Below are 6,360 nucleotides of genomic sequence, written 5' to 3' on the forward strand. Positions count from 1 at the left end.
TGACATGGGGCCTTCTTCCTGATCCAGCAAATGGACACTACCCCTTAGGTGAAGGACACAAGAGAGGTAGAGACACCGATCATGTGACTACCCTCCCACATGACTCTTCCCAGCAGCACCAAGAGGAAGACATGGACAGTTAACCTTCTGCCCCTCTTCCTGCTCCCACCCCGCTTCTTTCCTGCCTCCGTTTCACCCTTGCCCTGCCTCTTTCTCCAAGCCCCATTCCCCAGTGATGCGGCCTGAGGTACTAGCAGAGGGGCCTGGTATTGCAATCACCAGGACTAGCAGGAGGAAGCAGAGGGGCATGACTCTACTCGCCAGCTGCAGCGCTCCACTTTCTCCCAGTGAGTTCAGGGGATGGTCCCGCCTCTTCCCCTCCCGTAGCCAGGGAGTGGAGCCACATTGCTCCGCTTCCCCCGACAGCTGATAGTGAATGCGGGGACCTGACCTCTGCTGTGGGCAGCAGGCCACCCTGCTAGTTCTCTGAGCCGCCCCGAGGCTCTGGCTCCTGGCCCCTTACCCACACTTGGCCCTCCAGTGCGATCCCTGGTCCACGGAAGGCCTTGCTCCTAAGGGGAGAATTGAAGGAGTTGGCTAACTGAGGCCTTGATGTACTGGCTGCTTGTTCTGAGCTGAAGCTGTGAGAAACTTGTAACCTAGGGCAATCCTTAGAGCAGGGGAAAGATTTTTTCTGCCAAAACACCATTAATATTGGGGAGCTCTTTGGTAAGCTTCCTAGTGAGAAGGGAGCAAAATGCACATCTCTATCCAAGAGGCAATGCCTGTAGAGCTGGATGCTGAGAGGAGTACAGTTGTCCTAAACTGGCAGACTCCCCATTTCCCAGATGAGGAAGAAAAGCATATGAATCACTAACCAAAGATTTGTAAGTTAATTGCATGAGGCTACATCACAAGTCAGCAGTGGAGCCAAGATTAGGTCTCTGGAGTGGAACATAAATATAAGGGTTAATTTGATGGCACTATTCTAATTTATATTAAACCTTCCACAGCAATATCATATCAAATTCCAGTCTTTATGATGGTAAATATATCTATTTACTTTTAATTAAAAGTTATGTTATAATCCATTGTTCTTATACAAATCAGGTCAATACCCATGTCTAAGGTAGATCCAGCCTCTATGACAGAGGTCATGATACCTCTTTATCTCTAAAATAAACATTTTTTTTCATGATTACCTTTCATCGACTCTTTGCATAAGAACTTGAAGGAAGATATGAGATTTATTTTGGGGCATAAGTGAGGCATGGGTTGATTGGAGTTTTTGCCCACTAATATGGGTTTTGCCATGGTACAAAGTAATATGTACAGAGGAACGGTTTCCTCACAGGGTAGTTGAATACAGGAGTTTGATTTTTGTCAAAGCTGGATATTTTCATATTTCCCAGTAAGAACCCACAGCCCAACAACTACTGATTTGATTTTGCACAGAAAGTAACTCTTTGATGTAAATAAAATTGAAATGGTCACAAAAAGCTATAAATCCATCTAGAGGTAAAATGACTACTGCTGGATGAGTCAGGGACATAAATTTGCTCTGTCGACACTTTCAATGTGTCATTTTGAAGTACTATCACTGAAAATCAGGTTATAAGAACTCATTCATGTTGCATGCTTCTTTTCAGTCCTTACATTCTCAGCAAAGAGACTGGGGAAACACAGTCATATGAGCATCAGAAGAAAAATCAGAACAAAATATTACAAGCAGATGTTGAACATAATCATGCATTGCTTCACGTTAGTTCTAATACGGGTTTCCTTGTGTGATTCAGCATTTTGTTTTGTTTAATTATCCTTGGATGAAAATACAGAAATTTGCTATTTTTAATAGTATGGAAATACACACGATAAATGAAAAACATAAATACATTTATGTAATTATTACAATCAACAACACTTACTACAGATTGAACCTCTGTAGTCTGGTAGGCCCTGACCAGTGCTGAACCAGAGAATTTGCTGAATCACAGGATGTCTATATTGTCTAGAGGCAGGAGCAACATTTGCACTACTTAGTGGGCTCTTAGAAGACATTTGGGGTAAATTAGAGCTAAATAACCACAGAATATTGAGACCATGTCTACTCTACGTGTAAGATCGATGCTGCTGCGGTCGATCTTATAGGGTTCAATTTAGCAGGTCTAGTGAAGACCTGCTACTTTGAACTAAGAGGGCACCCCCTTGGGCACTGGTACTCCTGCTGCTCCTCAGAGCATTTGCTCCCATTGACCTCCCACTGTGTGGATGATGATTTAAAATATGTCAACTCCAGCTATGTAATTTACATAGCTGGAGTTGCATATCTTAAGTCAACCTTCCCCTTTAGTGTCGACCAGGCCTGAGAACCAGGATTAGTGGCTGTAAACAAACTTTATGGTACTATGGCAAACTTGGCCACACCCATGATAAGTGGACATTCAGCTAACTAAAATCATGGCAGACCATGGAAGTCTCTGGACCAGAAAGTGCCAGACTGGAGAGGTTCAACCTATGCTATACAATAAAGAAATAATAACAAGTACCCGTGGTATGCATCAGAATTATTTATGGCATCAATACAGCAAAACGGGCCTTCAAGGAAACATATTTCAAGTGTTTAATGAAAGAAAACAGATTGTTTTTGCCAAAATCAAATCTATGCTTTTGACAATGGCTGATCTGATACCCTAACCCAATAGCTTTTTGTGCTGTTTGTGAGCAGTATTATTAAATGGTTCCTTCAGGGCCCTTCTGCATGATATGCCATAGCCAAGGCCTGATTTGTAAAGTTCAGTGGCTCTATCAATGCCTTTTTTATAGTAAAATCATCATCTGTCACATTGCTCCACCCAGAGATAATTGAGAATCTGAATGTGCACAGCACTGCCATATATGACCTTCTCTTTGCAGGAAGAAAACTGAACTAATGAACTGATCTAAATACAGGATTCGTGTTGATGCTCATCAGCAGTAATATGTGAAGACTTTCACAACAGAAAAGGAATTGCAGCCTGAGCCTTCGTGGTGTGGCATGCCAGGGGCTCTGGTGGGAAAAAAAAGGGAAAAAAAAGATATGCAGCTAAGTAGGCCTGTTTATCAATCAGTTCACCTCTCTGTGGACCTAGCACATGGCAGCGGCTCTGTTTGATATTCTATGTCCAGGCTGTGTCTCAGGCCTGGGCAAATACAGACCATGGTCCACATCCAACCTGCCTAGCCACCAGATCCAGCCGGCAGAGGCAGCCGTGAGCCCTAGGCAGGCTTCCCTGCTTGCCCCGCGTGCCACACAGAAACACAGCTGTCAGGCCCCGTTTCTGTTTCAAAACTGGAGGGGAGGAGGGAAGCTTCAGGAGCCGCCCCCACCCCCAGCACAATCCCATTGACCGGTTTCTAACCAGAAACCAGCCAATGGGAGCCGCATGTTTGGCAGCCAAGAAGAACCACACCCCCTCTCCTCGGCTCAGCTATTCACTGAAGCACATGGCCAGGCAAGACCTCTTATACCTATACCCCCTCTCAGATCCGGCACCCCAATCTCCTGCCCCAGAACACAATCCCCTTCTATCCTAGGTCCACATCCCAAACCCCTACACTCCAGTCTCCTGCCCTAGGTCACACCTGCCTGCTTCACCCAAACTCCCTCCCAGACTCCAGTCTCCCTCCTGCACCCCAATCTCTTACCCAAAGCTCCCCTCTGCACCCAACCTCCATCCCAGACCCCACATCTCCTCCATTAATATCATGGAAGAGTGCAGAACTTGACCACTTTCCAAAATCTTGGAGTGGCCCCCAGTCAAAAATTATTGCTCACCCCTGCTCGGTCTTCATGGCACACACACACATAAGTTAGATAAAAATATAAAATACTCTGTCTGGAAAGTTGCAGTGCAATGCGAGTTTATTTTTCAGGATCTAGAACCCTAACAAACAAGGGAGGCTTCCCCCAAAGGCAAAGAGGCACAATTCTCCCACCTTGCTCTAAACTGGCTCTTTCTATAGCGACAGTATGAGATCCAGATTATACATTTCCATCGAGATCCCTCTCCTGTAAGCAAGGCAAGAACATGCCTTACATACAAGCAGGGCCAACGCTTGGGGGAATCCGGAGGTCAGGACAGTCCCCATTCTGCCCCAGGTCCTGCCCTCACCCTGCCTTTTCCTGCCCCTGCTCTGTCCCCATCCCACTCCCATCACAGTCCTTTCCCCCCAGCCACCCTCCCCTAAGCAACACAACCTGGGAGAGCAAAGCTGGAGCTTCCCATCATGCTGATGAGTTCAGGGGCACCAGATCAAAGAATCAATGTTATGTGACATAGAACAGTTCTCTGGTTAATAACACTTAATGGATATTTATTTGTTTATGTCATTTTTCCATTGTATTGCCACTTCAGTGAGACTTTGGGGACAAATCCTTTCTCCGGTGCCCAGTGGTATTTAGTGCTTTGAGGGATTTAGCAACAGTAAGAGGAGGAAATCTACCTTCTGTGCCCATGAAGAGGCAGTGGCTTTCACCACCTTGTTGGGCTACAGAGCACTGCTGTACCTCATCAGATGAGAATGGCTGATGAACTCACTGATACTGTTGTTTCCCCTCCTTCAGCCCCAAGTTGAGTTTGTTTTATATGGATTCTGTGCATTTCACTGGTTCTGTTGCTGGCAGAGCCCATTGCATCCACAAAGGAAGAAGCAGCAGGAATGGAATAACTTTCAAGTATTAGAAAAGTTGTTATAAGGAGGGAGAAAACATATTCACTTAACTCCTGATGATAGGACAAGAAGCAATAGGCTTAAATTGCAGTAAGGGAGGCTTAGGTTGGTGTGGTGTTTTATATGCTGTTTGTAATTATTAGAGCTGGGAGCACAGGCTGTTGCGAGTCTGGAAGCACAGGGAATAGGAAGGAGGGGGGAGAAGATTAGCCAGGGCTGAGTGAAAGCTACAGAGGGGTGCAGCAGCTTTGTAAAGAGGTTTCACTTTTGGTAAATAAAGTACTGTTGAAATTTTTTAGTACCTTGCTTGCATGATACAACATTTTGGCGATGAGGACGGATCTTCTGCCTCTGAACGCACCTGCACCCTTTCTGCAAAGCCCAGGTGAGCCTCCAAATGCTTTTACTGCCTGGATTCATATGTTTCAGACTTATCTGCTCACAATCAGTGCTACAGAGATTTCTGAAATGAGAAAACATGCTCTGTTAATCCACTGTCTTGGAGCAGAAGGGCAGTGTATATTTTACACTTTTCCCCTTGCAGATGATAAATATGAGACTGCACTCACTGCATTAAAGAACTTTTTTGTGCCAAAAGTGAATGTAATAGCTAATCGCTACAGATTTTGCCAGGGTGAGAAGAAACCAGGGGAGACTATAATGCAGTATGTTGCTTCTCTGAGGAGTCTGATTGTAACTTGTGACTTTGGGAATATGGCAGATGAGATGATTAGAGACCAGCTCATTGAGAAAACAACCATGCTTCATGTAAGAGAACGCTTGCTTCTAGAACCACAACTCACACTGGAAAAAGCAATAACCATTGCTACCCAAACTGAGTCAGCTATAGCAGAAGCCAAAATAATGAGCATGGATACAGGAGGCCCAGTCCATGTTGTGACTCCTTTGCAGAAAAGTCCACTATCACTGCAGACAATTACAAGGGGAAAACTAATGAAAAACCATAGAATCAGCAAATTCAAAGCATAGCAAAAGCCTGCTTTCGCTGTGGATCCCCACAACTCTTTGCAAGCTACACAAGATGTCCTGCAAATGTAGCTCATTGCAATCACACAAAAAGATTGGGCATTTTGCTAAGGTATGCCGTGGTAGCCTGTCCAATCAACAGGTGCATGCAGTTACTATACCAGATGTTACTGTGCTGAGTGTAGACAAAATCACTACTGCACAAATTCCAGAACAGATAAGATTCACTGTAAATGTTTCTGCCACATCTTCAGGCAAATCAAATCCTATTCAGCTAATGTTGGACACTGGCTCAGCAGTATCTATTTCCTGATTCCGTCTATTTGCATTACTTTAAAGATGTGCCTCTTACTAAACCTAAACTTCACTTGGTGTGCTAATTGAAAAAAAACAAATTCCAGTACGTGGCTGCCTGCTAGCAACAGTGACTTTTGGTGATTGCTGTGTAACTGCAGAGTTCTACATTGTCCACAAAGGCACTCCTATCCTTGGCAGAGATTTATTGGCTGCTTTAAACCTCAGGGTAGTTAATGGATGAAATTAAGGGACCCAAAACCAGGTTGAGGAGAAACTTGGCTATGCTTATGGGTTTGTGCACAAAGTTAAAATGCAACATAATGTTATGCCTGTACGGCAGAAGTTATAGTGCTGACCATTTTCAGT

Source organism: Pelodiscus sinensis, chromosome 10, assembly GCF_052426305.1.
Source record: "Pelodiscus sinensis isolate ZL-2025 chromosome 10, ASM5242630v1, whole genome shotgun sequence".
Taxonomy (NCBI): Eukaryota; Metazoa; Chordata; order Testudines; family Trionychidae; genus Pelodiscus; species Pelodiscus sinensis.